Here is a 22,447-nt window from a genome sequence, read left to right on the forward strand (position 1 = left end):
CCGCTCCGGCACTCGAGAAGACGGAAGCTCCGAGTACACGACGTTAAAGATTAACGGATAGTTTGACGACTATACCACCCCTTGTTCCCTCTACCTCCAGCTAAATGTATCCCTCCCTCCACTTACCACTCTTCCTTTCCTCATCTATTATCTTTCCCTTCCACCCCTCTATCCCCCCTCCCTTTCTTCACGTACCATTCTTCCTTTCCTTATCTATTATCCTTCCCTTCCACCCCTCTATCCCTTCCCTCCACATACCACCTTTCTCTCCTACCACCTGTCGTTCCTTTTTTGTGTTTTATTTAATAAGTTTTATAGTATATGATGGTCACCTTATTAATAATGTAACATTTTGTGTGATTACAATTACACTACACACACTTAGTCGAAGTGACCAGTTATTAGTGTTGATATTAATGGGATAAATATTAGATAAGTTTATTGGAGTTTGCTATAAAATATGTGACTATAATTATAAATTGTGAGTGTGAAGAAGGGTTTATAAGTTGTATATATGTCAATTAGAGGAACAAATAATTTGCTAACCACACCCTAGTCCTTCAATGGAAAACGCATCGAAATGCGCAGCGGCGAATGCATTCGGCGGGAGAATAATGCGGCGACACGCGTAGAATACTCGTACGCCACTCTCGGGCACGTACGTTTCCATTTACTAAAGTTAGGTGGGTTTGTTTGGGTGGCGTGGGACCCAGAGGGCATCGGCAGGCGGTCGCGTCCGGCGGTTGCCGTGCGAGAAATTGGGAGGACGGGCTTTCACGTTGCAGAAACTAAGGAACGGCATCTTCCGGCGGAACCACAGCCCGCGATTAAAGGAACGCTCGGGTTTGACGCCCACGGACCGAGCGCGCGGCTCCTCCGCCGTAACAAGAGTAGTCGATTGAAGTCCCCTCTTTTGCCTGGGTGGATGTGTCTGTGCTAACCGTTTTAGGCAAGTGAATGTTTGGTACAGCAGATTTGGGGATTCATTGTAGGGTAGACTTGCCATACAGTGCAGTGTTTTAATTGGTATTATATTGCGGCGATCGGCGAGCACGGAGACCGAAGCCTCACTCGACCGTGTCTCGGGAGGCGTGGGGTTTGGTCCGAGGCCACTCGCAGTCATCGTCGAGGGTATAGTCCGGAACGCCGTTCGACGTGACGTCTCGTCGAAATTCCGGAGCGGTCTTCTCGTCGCGGGGCGCGCCGGAGGTCGACGCTACGACGTTCCCGGAGGGGTCGTCGTCGTCGTCGGGTATTTGACGTGCATCCGGAGTAGAACGAGGGCACGCGTCGAACCGTCGAAAGTGCGCAAGAAATGAGATCGCGTAAATAACTGCAGATTAATTTCGTCGACACTCGTACGTATAAAAGTGCAAAGTAAATAAATAATACGTATTTTTTTTATGGGAATTAGCCCACCCGGGCACGGGTCACCGACCCACATCGGGGCGAAAATGTAATAATAATAATAATAATAATTGTTGAAGTTACAGTGTTCATTTTTGGTGGATATCAACGAAATATGATGCGAGAGGCTCAGACGACGACACAAACGACGACGCTCTCTCCGGTATATTTTCGGGACCGTCCGTAAAAACGAAACCAAAACACGCGTGCGCATTCAAAGTGGCGCATTATTGCACAAGTAAAATAAAACATATTGCCATAAATATGGGGTAACCTAGTTTATATGTAACAATAATACTGAAGAACCTTAAAGAAATACAAAATGGAAAAAAAAATCAAAAGTGAGGAACAATAGATTTATGTTGTGTTGTCAATAGTAAGAGAAACAATCGAGACAGAGTCAGACGAGCGACCCGGGACTCGGTCACAATTTTAGGGATGCCACGTAGCAGGAAGATCTACCACGGACGACACATTACGCTTCCAATATTGTCTGCGGAGGTGGTATCTCCCCGTTTGGTGGCTGCCTAAGTATGTAAGATTTTCCAATGGAAAGTGTATGTTTGGCAAATGTATCCAGGTCTTTAGAGAATGTACTCAGATATTTGGGTTAGGTGTCAAGGGTTCATGTATAATTTGCATGCCTAATTGACTATGTATATTTTTTAACCTTAATTTTTCATTTGCAGTCACCCGACGGGAGTCAGAAACGTCATTTTTGTGCGGACCGGCGACTCGACGGACCCCGGCCGAGGACGCCGCTCGAACCGCGGGTGAGAATGTCGGACGACGCCGTATTGTAATGTTTATATCGCAGTGTACGGTATTTACTTAATGGTTCTCTGAAGAATAGGAATGCGTATGTGGCGTGCCTCGGCGTCTCCGTAGGAATTGCGTAGAGGAAGTGGAAGGTTTTTAAGGGAGACGAGAATTTATTAAGCGGCGCGTCGTCGACGAAATATCGAAGGAAGTTTTGACCGGTCACCGAGAGGAAATAAGACGGGAATTTACGAGTAAAAGAGTAGTAGAACGTAAAGATAACGAGGGAGAAATGAAAATGCGACCGACGACGAGACTCGGGTGCCATCGAAAATGCGTAGAGGGACGGACATTACAAGTGTTATAATGAGAGTACTTAATTTAGCATAGAGATATAGAATTGAAGGTGTCATATCTGGTCTAAAAGTGTTGGATACAATATGAAAAGTATTATTAAAAAATGGGAGTTTAACCCATAAGCCAAGGGTTAGGGTGGTGCTGGCACTTCCCCCTCCCTTCCTATTGGGATAAATCGAGAAACAAGATGAATTCTCCCCACCCCCTCCTCCACAAAGGGGAGACCAGATGGACGTCACCTGGGTGTAAGGGTTAAGAATGTAGTAGCTTGTAATGGAGGATGAGGTATATGTATTTATGTCCTATGTTTTATACTGTATTGCAAGTAGGCGTTATTGTATGCACATTGCGGGTCATAATAGGAACGCGGCACGCCGGAGGCGGGTACACGGGACGATCCCTCGGAACAGAAGCCGAAAGTTCGTGGCGTGGGTATATCCACTTCCCTTAAAAGTGTAATTAGGGATCCTCCTCAGACACATTGCACCATTTGAACGCAGACGTAAGATTATCCTCATCGCCGTACACGTCCCGAGGAGACGAGGCGTATCGAGTTTACGCGGATGCATACGAGACGTTTCCTTTCGAGTACGGGTAGTTCTGCTATAATGCGATAGTTGTGTTCTTGTAAAACATCGTGTTATAGAAATTCGTGTAATAGAAATGACAGGGCTTATGGAGAAAATAGGGTTAGGTGCAGATTACTCCAAATCGACAAAAATTTCGTAGTACAGTCTAAATAAATGTTACATTGATATCTAATATTGAAATCATACAGTAAATGTTACACTTGACCTTGAAAAAATCTGAATATAACTTGATGGGGGAGAAGATTGATGTTGAGGAGTCATGAAACATCAAGCTTTTCTTCGAGTGTTATAGCCTTTCTTTTATGATCACCAGAGTGCTTCCCAGAGATATTCTTCTTTTCCATAGTCACAAAATTGGAGAAACAGTAATCACCGAGGACACTTAAAAATTTCACACGTGTTTCAAACAAAGTGTGGAGTAAACAGAGCGCGCGGGTCTAAAACGCTATGTATTTTGTTTTTCTCTTATTTAAAATTGTACATATACTGTAGAGGTATACTGTATACATAAATATTACATAAATTATTTCTGCAATTCTTCACAAACAAAACACATAAATCAATTGAACTTGCGATGTCGAACGTGAACTGTAAACACTGCATAACCCTGCGCCAAGCCACAATGTAAAGTACACTTTAAACGCTACTTATTTTGTTTTTCTCTTTTATTTAAATTTTTACAATTTACATATTCATCTTATGCTACAGCGCCCACAAAACACGAGAAACGTTCGAGTCCCCCAGTAGAGATGTCCGTTCTCTATCCACTCGAGGATGTGTCGGTCGTCCGTTTTCTTTTTGTGTACTCGCTCGGGGACTCGAGTATTTCTGTTTATAACACAGGATGATAAGGGAATTTGAATTTATTTGTTGATTTATTTATTTATAATATACTGTAATATATTAAATATGCTGCAAGTATTTTCTTTAATTTATATACTTTTTTCTGGAAAAAGGGAGGCTACCATTATACCCGGTAATGTACATTTATGGCGATCGTTAAGGACCAAACTCCGAATCCGTGACGTGACTTCCGTTCATCATTTATGTCCTAAATTTACCAATGTGGGTAGTTTCAAGAATTAACGCAGTCATTTACCGAATATTCTTTGCCCAAAAATAAATTTCAAATGAATTATTTATAGGAGATAAGTATTATGATCAGTAAATATACCGATATGCATTACCGACCACAAGGACGGCTAAAAATAGGCACAGACGGTCACAGTCGAGGTCACTTTCCCTTTGTTGTCACTGTAGGACCTTGTGAGTGGTTTACTGTATACATAAATATTACATAAATTATTTGTGCAATTCTTCACAAACAAAACACATAAATCAATTGAATATGCGATGTCGAACGTGAACCGTAAACACTGTGTGATGTAAAGAGAGCGCCGGTGTAAAACGCTATGTAATTTGATTGTCTCTTTTATTTAAAATTTTACAATTGACTTATAATATATAGGTATACTGTATACATAAATATTACATACATTATTTCTGCAATTGTTCACAAACAAAACACACGACTCAATTGAACACGCGATGTCGAACGTGAACCGAAGCCATAACAATCGTTCGAGTGGAATCGCGTCGGAGCAAACGAGTTCGCGTTTTACAAATATCGTTCCTCAATTCATAAATTGCGTCGTCAAAACACGCGTTATAGCAGAACTCGCCGTATAGTTTTTGGTTCACCGCCAACACGTTTATCCTCGTACCGGATCTCCGTCGTCGCGGAAGTTACGTTCGCGAGACGTTCACAGACGTAAATGGTACGACCTCGAGAGCACGACGTACATTCGGTCGTAGAGTACACCGGTCCGGATCGAGTGGACTTTCCCAATCGTCTTATAGATTTCTCGAGTTCTTGGGAATGGTACGAATATGTACAATTAATATTATGTTATGTATAGGTATATTGTATGTTTTTTGATAATCGTTAAGTATGGGAGGTGGCGACGTGCACACCGTACCGACGGGTGGAGGAGCGTCGAGTTTGATTTTGTATTAGGCGACGGGGTCGCGGGTATTTACGGAGATACGGCAGAGCGCGACGTCGGCGCCCGCGTACGGCACGAGCGGGAGGAGTAATTGTGGGGTAGTCGAGTATGCCTGTGTGTTTTAGTTGGCAATAGTGTGTAGATATGTTTGTGTATAGGTATACTGTAGAAAGAATGAACTTAGATGAAGTTTGTTTGGGAATTAGTATAATTTGTAATAGTAGATAATTGTCGATATATTTTGACAGTAATTTGTCCGTTTCAGTTGCGGAGGAGCGCGCCGATACGAGTCGGAGACGGCTCGTACAGTCGGCGCACGAGAGCGGTCCGGACGAAGACATTCGGGAACCGAGGACGAAGACGCTCGTCGACTGCGGACGAAGACACCGGTCGACGCGCGAGGAAGATGCTCCGGAACACGGGAAGAACGCCACACTCCCGAGTGCGGGAAGACACTCGTCAACGCAGAAGGAGACACGCATCAATGTCGGGCCGGCGCGATTGTTTTAAAGACGATTTAACGTGTAAAATGAATGTACGTGTTGTTTGTAACGATTGTTATAATGTTTGTAGTATTGTTTTTAGAGACCGACTCTGCGAAGACGGAGGAAGTCGATACATGTCGAGAATGAATTTATTGAAGATGTTGCCTGTGATCACTAGGTGTTTGCACTAATTTGGGGAGATGATTACGATCGTAGAACGTCACGGAATGCGGCGCGCACGTCATTTGTGGCGGGACGCATCCGTAAATAACGGCAGCATAAATACGAGAGAACGCGGCGGCGGCGGCGGGGAAGTGCGCCTTTTGAAAGTAAAAGAACGGGGGAGATCGGACCGACATAGATGGTGTTGTTGTGGTAACCGATAAGAATGGAGAAATGATGACTATTTGGTGGGTTTTTTAGGACAGAGAGAGTAGTTATATATTAGTGAAGATATAAAGTAAAAGGTGATAAGGATGGTGGTGGGGGGGGGACAACGAATGATATATTTTGTAGGGTATTAAAGGAATTGACTCGTCAGTGCCGAGTCGGCGTAATTGTGAGAAACGGATGCGACGGGGATTTTAAAGAAGTTGCGGGGAAATTGGCGGAAGCGACGATCGCAATAACCTTTCGACGTGGGACGGACGACGACGAATTTAGTAAATGGCGGTTTAGGAAAGGGTCGTACGTAAAGCGGCGGGTGCGGGCGCGTGCGGATACGGACGACGGTCGATCGGGGTCCGTTTACGGGACGGGAAAGAGGACCGACGGAGAACGGACGGGAATTCGGACGGAGACGAGGCGGCGCACAAACGAAAGTATACCCGCGAGATGCGTAAAGAATGATTTGGAAGTAGATTTAACTAAGAGTCGCGTGTTTGAAATGGCGGGAAGGTTCGACAGGTGTATTAGTTTTACGTAATTGTGGCAGTGCGTTTGAGAGCGGGCAGTCGTGGAGTGCGCGTGGGTACCTATTTTGAGACCGCGACATCTACCGGTAAGGAAATACGTAATGCAGCAGTAATATATTTTTGGCATGAATTTATACTCGTTCACCCGTACTCCGTGTTGCTCCACTCGTGTTAAGGTGTTTATTGTGAAGGCGTTTGTATAATAATAAAATTTGTTGGACGAGTAGGGGAAGGAATACGAGCACAATGTTTAATTTGTAAGCCCTCCCTTTTTTGTCTTTTCCCTCTGCCTCCCCGTCCTCCTCCTCCTTTTTTGACGTGTTTGTCGTGCGGCTTCTTTTCCCTCCGTTTCATTGCAACTCCCTTCGTTTTTCTCCCCCCTACCTGCTTCTGTCCGTCCTCTTCTTCTTCCTGTTTCCTTCTTTTACTCCTCCTCTTCGCCATATGTCTTCCTCGTTTATTCTTTGGCTTGTTCTGCGTCTGTTCCTTCTCCTCCTCTGTTTGATTGTGATTCCCTTGTTGTTTCTCACCCTCCCATTGCTCTTGATCCTGTTGTTACTCCCATTTGTTGGTTGTTTTTGTGTTCCTGTATATGTTTGTTGTTACCAATTGAATTTGTGGTTGTATTACTGCTGCTGTGTGTATGTTGGATTGTATTTATTTGTTGTTATATATATGTTGTGAGTGTGAATTAGATATATTGTGTTGATATTTGACTAAATTTTGTTGTTAAGAAGAGGAGGAGTTCTATTTAGATTTGGAAAGTAACTGTCATCGAGGACGAGAATGCACGTACCGTCTGTAGTTTGAATACGCGGTTGCGTCGGGTTTGGGCAGTTATATATCGGGAAATAGTGGAAGAGTGTAAGTTAATGTTGTGGACTTGTGAAATTGTTGATTGTGGAATAGTTATTGGTTTTAATTTGAAGGGTGTCAATTGCGCACCGGGAATATTTTGTCGGGAGTTTGGCGTCGTCGGAATCGACCGGAACGGCCGGAGTCGCGGAGTTATTTTTTGTCGTCGTAGATTCGTTCGCGGAGTCGTAAAAAATGTGGCGTCGTCGACGAAAGTCAATCGTCCGCGGATCGGTCGTCTTCGAATATTTGTAGACTTGTATATGTTTGTTTGTAATTGATTGAAGTTATTTGTAGTTTGAAAAATGTTTTGACTTGTTGTTGTTGTTGTTGATTATAGTATAGTCATTTGTGCAGTTTGAAATTATTTTGGTTTGTGGATTTGGAAAATGTGTTGCATGTATGTGGACTTTGAATAAGTGAGATATTTTGTATATTTTTCATGTTTGTGGACCGAAATGTCGTACCTCTAGTCGGGCAACCTCGGGACCGGACCGGTGCCGGACCATGGAAATTGACCCTTTTCCTGGATAGATAGTGACTTGTGCTTATGCTTGGAAGCACTAGCACCACTTTCTCTGCATCACGGCCTCTTTGAAGACATATTGAAGGGTTAAATGTCGTATAGTAGCTCGTGAAATTTGGAGAGTTTTTAATTCTTAACGTATTTTATTGGAACAGAGCCAAAAATAAATAAATAGAAATTTTGACGGCGGAAAGTGGAATTTCGACGGGTTTGAACGGCCCGCCAACGTGCAGACGACTGGCACAATCGCGTAAAGAGCGTCATTTCTCTCGTGTAGAAAAGATTCATTATTGTTTATTAGTGAATGTCTTTTTTATTGAATTACTGTTTGTGTGCAAAATGAGCAATACAATTCATTAATAATACGTAGAATATTAAAACACACGGCATTGTTTTCGTCGATTACAAAACCGGTGACTGACTGGTTCTACATATAAAAGAGAAGAAAATAAGACCTTGGCTGTAGCTGTAGTAAAATGACTATGGTTGTTTTAAGTAATGTTAATAAATGGAACAATAGAAGTAGCTAACGATAACGGTAAAGAAAAAAAAGAGATCGCGCGCGTAAGTGGGCATGCGAAAAGATATCGTCATTACTTTACGTAAGAATACGAAAGCAACACTTATTTACTGTTCATATATATTTTAATTGATGTTTGTGAATTTGTTTTTATTGAATTAATGTTTGTGTGTGCAAAATTAACAATAGAATTTATTATTAATACGTGGAATATCAGAGGAGACGAGACGAGACGGCTGCCGGCATCGTTTACGTTAAAGCTCACAAAACCAGTGACCGATTGGTTGTACATATAAAACTGAAGAAAATAAGACCCTGATTTTAGCTGCAGTAAAATTAATGTAAAAAAATTAATATGCTCGTTTGAAGTACGTGTAATGTTATTTAATGTTAAAAAATGGAACAATATAAGTAGTTAACCATAAAAAAAGTGAGTGCGCACATGTGAAAAGATATCGTCATTACTGTACATAAGAATATGAAAGCAACACTTATTTATTGCTGAAGGGTTAAATGTTGTACTCTATAGACAAAGAGAGAGAGAGAGCAGCTGAAGTGCTGGATGTAAACAAACCTTAATTTCCTGGGGTTTTTTTTTTTTAGGGGATTAGCCCACCTGGGCATAAGTCACTGACCCACAATTTAATACTCCTGCTATAATAATGATAATTTCCAAGAAAAAAAAAAAAAACTGCCTATGTACCTGTTGGAGAAAGTAAAATTGTTTTGGACCACGGGAGTTTGCGGAGCACAGAATGCCGGACTAGAGAGTTACAACCTGTAGTTGTTTGTGGACTTGAAATTGTTAACCTTTGTGGACTTTGAATAATTGATAATGTTTGTCGACTTTGAATTTGTTTTGCCTTTTGTGGACCGGGAAATTTACGCGTCGGGTCCGAGGACCGGCAATAATTATCGACGCACGCGAACTCGGAATAACGTATTACGCCGGTGGAATCGGACTAATTTTTTATCCCGTGTGGACTTTGAATAATTGTGTATTTTGTGTGGAATTGGAATAATTGTTATCCTTTGAAAATGTCTCATTGTTTGTGTATTTTGAATAATTGTCAATTTGTGTGGACTTTGAATAATTTATTGTTTGTGTACTTGGAATAATGATCAATTTGTGTGGACTTTGAATATTTTGTGGAGTTTGAATAATTTATTGTTTGTGTACTTGGAATAATGTTCAATTTATGTGGACTGAATAATTAATGATGTTTGTGGATATTTGAATATTTTGTTATGTTGTGTGGACTTTGAATATTTTGTGGAGTTTGAATAATTTATTGTTTGTGTACTTGGAATAATGTTCAATTTATGTGGACTTTGAATAATGTATAATGATTGTGGACTTTGAATATCCTTTGTGGACTTAGTATTAATTGATCCTGTGTGGACTTTGAATAATTAATATGTATTTGGACTTGTTATTATTTTATCGTTTGTGGACTTTGAATAATTTTCAATGTAGACTGAGTATTTTTGTCATGTTGTGTGGACTTAGAATAATTTGTATCCTCTGTGGACTTGTAATAATTGTTAATGTATGTGGACTTGGAATAATTTATGATGTTTGTGGAGTTAGTATTATTTTAGCCTTTGTGTATGTGTAGTTGGTATGTTTGTGGACTTGTTATTATTTTATCGTTTGTGGACTTTGAATATTTTGTGGATATAGAAAATGTTTTATCGTCTGTGGCTCCGTATTAATGTATTACGTCCGTGGACCGGGAATAATTTTGTATCGTGTGTGGACTTGTAAAAATTTTCATTGTTTGTGGACTTAGATAAATGTTCATATGTTGTGGAGTTAGTATTATTTTAACTTGTGTGGACTTGTAATAATTTTCAATGTTTGTGGACTTAGAATAACTTTTAATGTATGTGGACTTTGAATAATTTTCATCGATTGTGGACTTATTATATTTTTGATGTTTGTGGACTTTGTATTATTTTATTGTTTGTTTTTGTATTTGGAAATATTGTCATTGTTTGTGGATTTAGAAAAATTTTCATATGTTGTGGAGTTAGTATTATTTTATCCTGTGGACTTGTAATAATTTTCAATGTGTGTGGACTTGGTATATTTTTCATATTTTGTGCTTTGAAATATTGTCTTTGTTTGTGGACTTAGTTTTTTTTCCTCTTGTGGAATTGGACTAATTTATGTTTGTGGACTTGGAAAATTTTTTTATCCTTTATGGACTTAGAAAATTTTCATGTTGTGTGGACTTAGAAAATTTTCATGGTGTGTGGACTTAGTATTTTTTTGTTGTTGTGTGGACTTCGTTTTTTTTCCTGTGTTGTGGACTTAGAAAATTTTTCGTTGTTTGTGGACATAGAATAATTTTCATGTTGTGGACTTAGAAAAATTTTCATCCTTTGTGGACTTAGAAAATTTTTCATGGTGTGTGGACTTAGTATTTTTTGTGGTGTTGACTAAGTATGTTTTTGGTTGTGTGGACTTAGTAAATTTTTCGTTCTTTGTGGACATAGAAAAATTTTCATGTTGTGGACTTAGAAAAATTTCATGGTGTGTGGACTTAGTTGTTTTTGCTGTGTTGTGGACTTAGAATATTTTCTTGTGTGTACTTGGGTTTTTTTCATGTCATGTGGACTTAACAAATTTTTCGTTCTTTGTGGACTTAGAAATTTTTCATGTTGTGTGGACTTGGTATTTTTTTTTTTGTGGACTTAGTATTTTTTCATGTGTTGTGGACTTAGTATTTTTTTGTTGTTGTGTGGACTTAGTTTTTTTTCCTGTGTTGTGGACTTAGAAAATTTTCCATCCTTTATGGACTTATAATAATTTCATGTGTGGAATTAGTATTTTTTGTTGTTGTGTGGACTTAGAAAATTTTTCGTTGTTTGTGGACTTAGTTTTTTTTCATGTCATGTGGACTTAGAAAATTTTTCATGGTGTGTGGACTTAGTATTTTTTGTGGTGTTGACTAAGTATGTTTTTGGTTGTGTGGACTTAGTAAATTTTTCGTTTTTTGTGGACATAGAAAAATTTTCATGTGTTGTGGACTTAGTATTTTTTTGTTGTGTGGACTTAGTAATTTTTTGTTGTGTGGACTTAGTATTTTTTTCATGTGTTGTGGACTTAGTATTTTTTTGTTGTGTGGACTTAGTAATTTTTTGTTGTGTGGACTTAGTATTTTTTTCATGTGTTGTGGACTTAGTATTTTTTTGTTGTGTGGACTTAGTATTTTTTTGTTGTGTGGACTTAGTATTTTTTTCATGTGTTGTGGACTTAGTATTTTTTTGTTGTGTTGTGGACTTAGAAATTTTTTCATTATTTGTGGACTGTATATTTTTCATGTATGTGGACATAGAAATATTTTGAGCATAATAAAAGAAAGTATATAATCAATGTCTTTATTTTTCCTAAGTTAACATACAGCCATATTGGATTTGGAGAAGCAAAGCATGATGTTGTAGAAAACGGGAGTTTTAGAGCCAGAGAAAATTTCCCATTTTCTTTGATAGTTTCCCATTTTCTCCAAGTGAACAGAAAACGGGATTTTTTTCAAATTCACTATCTTATTATTAAGATAGGCTCCAGCCAACCCTTCTTTTTTTTATAAGTTATTTTAGAGTGTTTATTGAGCAACAAAGGTGATTTTTCAACTGAAAGAAAGTAGTTATTCCAAATTAGTTTTAAGTTAGTATTTTAATGTTTTGTTTGCAAACTGACTTTAACCATATTGTCAATACTGACAATAGGTTTAGTCATAAAGCTCTCTCGACACAGATATCGTGTCTATGGACTAGTCGTGTGATAGATCGACTATGTCCGAGCTTTTGTTTGCAAACAAACATCAAAACACCAACTCACAACCAATGAGGAATAACTACTCTCTCTCAGTTGAAAAATCACCTTTGTTGCTCAATAAACACTCTAAACAACACCACATGTGTTCCCGTGTACCTGTCAGAAAAGGGAGAAACAAAAACAGCATTACAAGTCAAATTATTCAACACATTAACTAATCTCAATGATGCTTTACTTATCATATTACATCAACTAATCTCAATGCATTTCAACATCTTTACTTTACTTTACATATAATCATATTACATCAATGATGCGTTTCAACATCTTTACTTTACTTTACATATAATCATATTACATCAATGATGCATTTCAACATCTTTACTTTACTTTACATATAATCATATTATCTCAATGATGCGTTTCAACATCTTTACTTTACTTTACATATAATCATATTACATTAACTAATCTCAATTCTTCACACATTACCTTCATGTCGCTCCACTTCTTCTGGTGCCTAATCACTTGTCGTCGTCATCTTCTACCTTATGTGTCACTCAAAATGCACATCAGGCAATAAAGAAAACACAAAATTCAACTCAAATACATATATTCTATACACTTAGCAATATAATACAGTACAGTACATCATCTTCATAGGGACAACACCTATGCATTCACAGAACATCATCTTCTCGGCTCCATACACCCAGGACAACGGCTAGAAGTTCACGCGACATCTTCTCAGCTCCAGTCACAGACACGACAGCTATACATTCACTGGACACCAGCTTCTCGGCTCCATACACCCCGGTCAATGGGACGACGGCTATACGTTCACAGGACATCATCTTCTCCCCTCACTGGTACCACGGCTATTAGGTTCACAGGACATCTTCTCGGCTCCAGTCACGACACCTATACCTTCACAGGACATCATCCTCTCGGCTCCATACACCCCGGTCACTGGAACACAGGACATCTTCTCTGCTCCAGTCACAGGGACAACAGCTATACATTCACTGTACACCATCTTCTCGGCTCCAGTCACAGGGACGACGGCTAGAAGTTCACGGGACATCTTCTCGGCTCCAGTCACAGAGACGACAGCTATACATTCACTGGACACCATATTCTCGCCTCCATACACCCCGGTCACAAGGACAACGGCTAGAAGTTCATGGGACATCTTCTCAGCTCCAGTCACAGACACCTATACATTCACTGGACACCATCTTCTCGGCTCCATACACCCCAGTCAATGGGACGACGGCTATACGTTCACAGGACGCCTTCTTCTCGGCTCCAGTCACAGGGACGACGGCTATACTTTAACAGGACATCATCTTCTCGGCTCCTTACAGCGACTTCGCCCCGTCGCTTCAATCTGAAACCGACAAAACACAACAATGGAGGTCAACTCGTAATGGCCTTTTCTATCAAATGCATTATACCTACGAGGCAGTGCACCCGTCGGCTTCGTCACTCGGGAAACTCTTCATGGTGCTCTTCTTATACTACCTACAATATACACTTCACGGCCACACTTCTAGGCAAACTATCATTTCCCATTGCTCAAATAATTCACCCACAAAAACACTATCTCTTGGTATGGAGCAACCTCCGCGGTTATTCCCGGCTCCGTCGTCGACGTGCCTCTTCCTTTCTTCGCAGCACGTCCTCTTCGTAACCGCCGAGGTAAATGCACAATACTTGGTCATCTCCTTCCTTACTCTTACCACGAGGAACATACCCTACACCACTCGCTCCACTGAAAAAAAAACATCCATAATAAACACCATTCCAAAAAGTGTTCATGCATCCACTCTCCTTCACGATCAACAACACTCTCTTAGACATATCTACCAAAACCAAATTGCTTCCTTTTAAACCGCTACAAATACCAACTTCTTACCAACATACACATACTCTACTACAAACCATTCACCAAGGCTAGTACCAATCATTACACAGCCTCCAGTGTGTAACAACAATACTAGCCTGCTACCAACTAACTTCTATACAATTACAATACATACCCACAACAAATTCACCTTTCATCTTAACCAAATTCAAACAAACGCTTCCTCTTTAACACAAACAATCGGCTCCTTACCCTTTCGCTCCCATCTCCGTCGCCGAATAACCACTGGCTCTTCCACCATCACTGCCGCTTACCACTCCAATCCGGCCTAAAAAAAACAAACACATCAACACATTAGTTCCCCCACAACAATTCATAAACCTTTCACGCCCTAAACCGCTCCAACGCCACTCACCAATTATATATATATGCCTCTACACTAGTCCCAACATTTCTATTACCTGCTACATCCATTCTCCACATATACTAATCCAAAACTAACCTACAATTTACATCACTATACACGTCTTCCAACAATTACATTATACTCAATTTCTTACAACTAAATTCACTATGACCCTAAACTATCACAAACAATTCACGATGCACCACACCACACTACTTATCTTAAACAACTGCCGCCACTGCTGCTACCGCCGCCGCCCCTGCTGCTGCTGCTTCTCCTCAACACAGTCCATTGCACAGCCCCATACATGTAGTAGTCCAACCTGGTTACGGCACTACCCACCACCACTCCATCCTCAAACCTGAAAAACATAAACCTTTCACACAACCTCCATAATGCACCATGCTTATTTCTCCCAACTTTAAACATCACTGGGTACTGCTACCCGAAAAAACTCCTATATCACTTGCCTCTTATAACAAACTTTACCTACAACTTTCAAATACAATAACAACTCACCTTCAAATAATACATTGCACAATTTCACATCACCGTATCCAGTGTCGACGCGCTCCTCTCCACAATTCGCCCATATTCCTCCACCACCAACATGAAAACAAAAAACAATACGTCAATGTTACAAATGCTCTACTCTTCAAATTATAACAAAGTATACGTACAACTTCAATAACAATACTTACACCTTTACTGCCTCTCATTTCCAACATTCAGTCGAGCGTTAATGTCCCTCTGGATTATCACACACCAATCACGTCTTCTGGACTTCAACAACTACCGCCGCTGCTGCTGCTTCTTCTCCTCAACACAGTCCATTGCACAGCCCCATACATATAGTAGTCCACCCTTTCTCCAACCTGGTTACGGCACTACCCACCACCACTCCATCCTCAAACCTGAAAAACATAAACCTTTCACACAACCTCCATAATGCACCATGCTTATTTCTCCCAACTTTAAACATCACTGGGTACTGCTACCCGAAACAACTCATATATCACTTGCCTCTTATAACAAACTTTACCTACAACTTTCAAATACAATAACAACTCACCTTCAAATAATACATTGCACAATTTCACATCACCGTATCCAGTGTCGACGCGCTCCTCTCCACAATTCGCCCATATTCCTCCACCACCAACATGAAAACAAAAAACAATACGTCAATGTTACAAATGCTCTACTCTTCAAATTATAACAAAGTATACGTACAACTTCAATAAACAATACTTACACATTTACTGCCTCTCATTTCCAAAATTCAGTCGAGCATTAATGTCCCTCTGGATTATCACACACCAATCACGTCTTCTGGACTGCAACAACTCCTGTACAAAACAATTACCACATCAATAACCACGACCAAAGTCCCTCTTCATTTTCATATCAAACACACCCCACCTTCAACCACTTAACAGTATACATTACCTTTTAGCACATGCTGCACACGGCGACTGGTTACAACACTTGGCTCCTTTCCAACATCGACTTCTCCCCCACCTCTGGATGGCGACCATACGTCCTCTTGGTTAGTCGATACAGTCAACACAACACTATATTCTACTCTAACATTTTTCGATTTCTCATTATCACACTTTTTGAGAATGGGAGGGGCCGAGGGGCATCCCCCCTCACCCCCCCCCCCTTATTCCCATGCAAGGTGAAGGGCACAAGCGCCTACACCGCCCAACTAGGCAGCATGCCAACTTTGTGCTTGCCTAAAGGATCATAGCATTTTATGTCAAGGGCATACAACCCTCCAGTCTTTAACATTTTGTCGGCTAGCTCCGACGACTTTCCCCAGATACGAATTCGCAACTTTCGATTTACAACTGGTACCTACTTTACTGCTAGGTCAACAGGGACACAGGGGGTCTAGGAAGTGTGTCCAACCCACTTTCCACCGGCCCGGGAATCGAACCCGAGACGTCCCGCTTGCGAGGCGAGAGCGGTACCGCTCTACCGCCGGCACCCCCACTTCGGCTGTGACCCCTTGTGAGGCGGGCGTCAGTCAGCTATGGGTACGGTTCCTCGACTAAGTAGTGCCCTTTCACAGGTTTATACACCTCACTTATGTCTCCCCGTGCCCATCTCTAGGCACTTTTGGGTGCACTAGAGAACCGAGGACCACCACCAGACCCCAACCTGAAAAAAAAAAGGTCATTCGTTATCCATTTATCAAATCTTTCTCACTACTATATAATAAACTCAACTTATCAAAACTCATTTACATTTTCTTTAATCTACAGCCGAGGCACAAAATTCAACATTTTAAACTTAACATGACCAAACTCAAGCCACAATCATTTATTTTAATGTCAACTTTTAACATTTCTATTGCTCTACGGCACAAGACCAAAAATCAATTGAAAATTTAACAACTCTTTTACAAACTTCAACGTCACTTACCCTCACTATTCCCCTAGTCTACCTCAAAAAAATACCGGCTCCTTCCACCTCCAACAACAACAACCTGAAAAAAGCATTTATTACCTAACCAATAAAACTTACACTAATTCTCAATACAAATATATTAGCCATGAACCACTTCTCAAATTACAGCTACAACTTCTCTTTAGTCAAACACAACTACACCTTCCATTTTAAATACCATATTGACGAATTCCTCACCGCAAGTGTAGACGCGCTAGCCATCACCTACAAACTTAGACCACGTTCTCTTCTCTATTCCACAGTATAAGCCTTCCGTACACCTGCAATAAAAGGCATCAACCTTCAAAATTTACAACAAACTAGTCAAAATTAATTAAACAAAAGCACATACACAATAACAATTAAGAACACTCTAGTCTGCGTATAAAACTAACACATGAACCATAACAGACGACAACAAAATACGACCATAAACACACACAACCGAGAGTGTAGTACCATTATATAGCCTCCAGTATATAACAGCACAAACACAACACCCATTCAACAATTTCATTCACCTAAACTCCAAATTCGGGGTCTACCTCTGTGCCGGTCACGTCTCTGCAAAAATCAACCTTTCCCACGCTAGTTAGCTCCAACTTAACGCTCATGCGGCAGCCCACTGCGACTTCCTTGCGGTTGCTATTTTCTGAAAATAAACTACTACAAAATCTTAAAAAAAACACCCACTACATTTTATGCCAACTACAAAACTCTCATTAATACAATTTTCTTCACTATTTAACCAAATATACCAACATATCTTAACTTCCCATGACTTTAAATAACAAGGATTATTTTATTACCAAAAAATTCTACCTTTCCTTTAATCATTTTCCTAAAAGTCATACAACCCAAAACACATCCACCAATCACAATCACCTTTACATACAGCCTAAGTATTCACAAGTAAAATTGCGAGCACGAGACCCAGGGTCAGTTAGATGCATCTTTAGCTGACTACATTCAAAACGTTCCACTTTACTTTTATCCTCTTCGCCACTGATCGGCTTGTTAGCCGCTTGGTCACGTCTCTTTTCCTTTATATTCTTCACCAAAAGGTCAGCTCGCTAGCTGCCCGGGCAATCGGTCACGTCTCTGTCACGCACTGTTGTCAAATACTGGGCATGCACCGGCTCCTCAATGTACCTGAACCCGCTCCAGTGTTGGTCAAGTCTTCTCTTGAAAGAGCTCACACTCGATGCCGTCACAACACTCTGGTAGATTGTTCCAACAATTTACAACCCTCACTCCGAAAAAGTTTGCCCTCACGATTTTCCGGACTTGCGGCTTCTTCTATCTTGAGCTGTGACCCCTTGTGGGGCGAGCGTCCGCCAGCTCCAAGCAAGGACACTTAACCGAGTAGTGCCCCCTGAGATGCTTATAAAGCTCAACTAGGTCCCCCCTTGCCCGTCTGTAGTATAAGCTAGGCAAGTTCAGGCGCTCCAATCTCTCAGGCGGCTAGCGAGCCGACCTTTTCGTGAAGAATATAAAGGAAAAGAGACGTGACCGATCGCCCAAGCGGCTAACAAGCCGATCAGTGGCGAAGAGGATAAAAGTAAAGTCGAACGTTTGGAATGTAGTCAGCTAAAGATGCATCGACCCGACCCTGGGTCTCGTGCTTTATGCCGCTTATTTTTCATACACTCAAAGCAGGCTACCAATTGGCTCACCCATATCAATATTCTTATTCATGTCAAATCCCTATCTTTACCTCGCTAAACAAACTAAACATCAAGAGTCACTTACCTGCCCTCACCCCTCGTTTACCAAAACGTCGCTGTCGGCACATTTATTTGCTTTTCCACTTCACTATATGCACAACACCTCCAATCTCCTACTATACGCATCAAAACACACACGTATGGTTTACTACTTGGCACACAAATGCTGCATCTTTTTTCTTTCTCACTCATTTTCAAGATCCACCACGATCACTATGAACAGTCCAAGCTCAAGGCACACATAAATGCTGCAGCTTTCTTTTCTTCTCACTCATTTTCAAAATTCCACCACCATCACTTAAAACTACATTGAACTTCGCATCCAAACAACTTCAGATACAGACAATATTTTAATAATGAACTTGCTACACAATCTACATGCTCATGAATTCACTTTCCATCACTCACCAACGAAATAACACGATTTCTTGCAAAAACACAACATATTCCGCCAATTTCACAAAGTACACTATTAACACTTCAACTTTTTAAACCACTTAACACGTTTAACACTTAAACGATTTCATTTCAATTAAACTACCGTCTTCAATTTAAATATCCTCTACTCTAACAACTTGAATTAATAACAACTTCAAAATCTCCCTAGTTAACCACAGACAGAAATCTTAAATACGTTTCACAGGCCACAAGTCAAATACTTCTATTAAAAACCACAGAAAATGTTTAAGAAAACATTTCCAATGCGGAACACTAACAGCCAAACAAACAAATGTCTAAACACTACTTTATATACTACACTTTACTTTTCTTTTCTTTTCTTCTTCACAAACTAAAGGAGTTCTAACACCAGACACAAGGTTCGGATTGTAACTGATGCATCCTTGCCGGTTCGACCTTTAAATACCCCAACCTTCCCGCCGAACCGTCAAATTATTTGCTCTCTGCTCACCGAACCACCTCATTCGAATAACTTCAAATTTTCAACATTTTATTCTTCACCTTGGCGTCAAAGTACAAGGATACATTAAAAAAAACTCTGGTGTCATCTTCAACATTATTCAAACAAACTCCAACAAAGTCCATTTCATGAAATATAGCCAAAATATATGAGCTCAAAACTGCCAGATTCTTGCTTTCCGGGACCCCGAACTTCTTCTCCGGTAAACACCGTCACAACCAAACGAGGGGATTATCCAGATCAACTGCTCTTGGGTATTTGCACCATAGACATAGGTCGCAGTATCGTAGTCAATAAAGTTTCCTTCCAAGATGGAAATAACAACATACCCTACAATCAGTTACTCACATCTCCATTCCTTGGTGAGAACTATCAACGGTGAATTTAATAAAGTCAAGACCCCGAGTAATGTTTTCCCATTACCGTCAAATACTTTACGTACAGTATATATTTATAACTTAATTCAAACAATGTAAAACAAAAACATCGTGGTAACATTCTATACTATGCCATCTTACGTGTACTAATCCACGTGCTACTAAATGTTATATAATAATTCCTTGACATAAATGTACGCTATATTATCAGGTACCACATTTACTCTCTAAGGTACGTGTGAGCTGAGACCTGACCCAATAAATCATTATCAAATTGTGATAGTAAATATCTCTCTAACCATTGCTATGTCAACTAGAAACTGGTCCATGTAACTGACGAGTATATTATAGTCATCCGCAGAGGACAAACAGCACGAGTACGAGTACGAAATCTTTAGTTAAGAGGTGAAAGACAATTATTAGGGGTTGAGGGAAAAGTGGTGAAACTGAAATACAGTAGGAGTAGAAAGAATCTTTCTTATTGGTGTTTTATCTTTGTTCTGCTCCCTTGGGTCGTCACACCTTTGTATTAATATTGCTCTATTTATATAATGCTGCTTATTATTATTATTTTTATTATTGTTGGAGTTAGTGAGCCAGCCCAGGTCCTTGTGTAGCTGGGAGGGTAGTCACATTTTTTTTGGGGGCTAAGATGTTAGTTCAATGTTAATTGTTAAATATTAGTTATGTTAGTCTAAAGGTACACTGTATGGAGAGGCCTGCCAGGTTCTTAATACCACTTACCACCAGTGCCAGATTTATTAGACCTGTGGAGGCCCCCCTCATTATAACTACCCCAAGAGGGTGGGGTGGCGAGTGAAGCGAACCTAATCATCTGGGAGTTCCGCAATTCTAAATATCATATTATTAGCACCACAGCATTCATTCAAAATAGACGGTTCATAGGAAAACCACCCAGTCGTCAATTTCAACGAGTAGCTAGCCTAATTTCTATCACGTGATAAACATGAATTTTAAAGATTGAAAATAAAATCAACCAAATCAATACAATATTATAATATGTGGAGGCCCCTGGCCAACTGCCCACTTTGCCCACTCTTCAATCCGGCCCTGCTCACAACTCTACTCTACTTTGTTGTAACGTGTACGTTTTCTTCTCCATTGTTGTAACATATGTCTGTCTTTTGTTAATTTTACTGTTTCTGCTCTATGGTCAATTTCAAGTAAAGGTTAATATTAACTCGGTGCTTTGTTCTTCATTGTTTTTCTCTCTCTGTGATCTTATTTTATTCCTCATATTAACTTCTTTAGGCTATTCTATTTAAGTTTAAGACTTTTTTAATATTACAATAGTACTATTTTGATGTATATGTCTCTTAACAATGTCTCAGACTTAAACTGAGGCCAATATTGCTGTTGTAATATATTCACAATTTCTATCCAAGATAAGTAAAGCACTGAATACGATTTCATAATATTTTCCTTTCACGTTTTACACTACTTTCGTGTCACAATAAAGTTTAAATCGTTTACTCGTCATCAAACAACCAAACGGCGTTTCCCTCCGGCATGGTGTCACTTTGACGTCATAACAAGGCAATGTACCCATTGGCTACAATTTAACCTAAAACAGCTTGTGATTGGTCAGGGAGTGTGGGCCGCCTGTATATAAAGCCTGGTAGACGGACGTCAACACAGAACACTGGCACGCGACGACGCTACAACATCTTCTGTACTGTAAGTGTATCTTCAAATTGTAAATTATTTGTTGGCGATTGGGAAGCTATTGTTTAAAATTTCACTTGACAAAAAAAAAAAAGGGACATTTTATTAGTCTTGATATTACCTAAACTAAACTTTTTAAATAAGTTTCGCGTTAAACCAGGCTTACATAACATTAATCTTCTTGCTATTTCTAGAACACGCTCATCAAACGACCATGAACCCTATACGAGTTGACCGAGGTAGCTGCAGTGTCACCACAAGAACAATTCGGAGCGTCTACAAAATTTACCTGTTGCTGGAGAACTCGATCGCAACAATTCCTTTCCTACTCCAGTTCTACCGCGGTTAGTGGATCCTTCCCACAGCATTACAGTGAGTTTCCTAGTGTTAAACTACAAGAAATTGGTCTCCAAAAAAACTGCTTTGTTATTTCTTCTACCCCATTTGTGGGTCATGAGCTGTATTGCATTACATTCTGTGCAAGTAAAGTCAAACTTGTACATATTGAATATCCAGTATATGTAACCAATAAAGTTTTTCTATTTATGGAATAATCCAAATCCTTGCTTTTACTAAATCAAAACCCAGAGTATAATAAAATCTCGACTACGTCTGCTGTTTGAAAGTTTGCCCATAAATAGTTCTCAAATACTCTACTTAATGGTGTTAAACGCTTCGGGAAATACAGCTCTACTCCTCTTAAATTAGTATTACTTTTTCACAACATAACCCAATAGACAAATGATGACATTAATGTGTGGCTTTTTACTTTCCAATCGTTCAAAGTACACATTCTCGTATCCACAGT

The 22,447-nt window shown here is 40.0% G+C and overlaps 2 long non-coding RNA genes across 2 annotated transcripts; both read left to right on the forward strand.

The window, feature by feature from the left end:
- The first annotated feature begins 6 nt into the window (after positions 1 to 6).
- Positions 7 to 5,882, forward strand: LOC121875065. Its single transcript, XR_006090549.1, has 2 exons — positions 7 to 2,180; positions 5,385 to 5,882. It is a non-coding gene; the product is annotated as an uncharacterized LOC121875065 (long non-coding RNA).
- Positions 5,883 to 21,561: 15,679 nt separating this feature from the next.
- Positions 21,562 to 22,199, forward strand: LOC121875064. The gene is made up of 2 exons (XR_006090548.1): positions 21,562 to 21,651; positions 21,834 to 22,199. It is a non-coding gene; the product is annotated as an uncharacterized LOC121875064 (long non-coding RNA).
- The last annotated feature ends 248 nt before the right edge of the window (positions 22,200 to 22,447 follow it).

This window comes from Homarus americanus, unplaced genomic scaffold (assembly GCF_018991925.1).
Source record: "Homarus americanus isolate GMGI-L3 unplaced genomic scaffold, GMGI_Hamer_2.0 scaffold16514, whole genome shotgun sequence".
Classification (NCBI taxonomy): Eukaryota; Metazoa; Arthropoda; class Malacostraca; order Decapoda; family Nephropidae; genus Homarus; species Homarus americanus.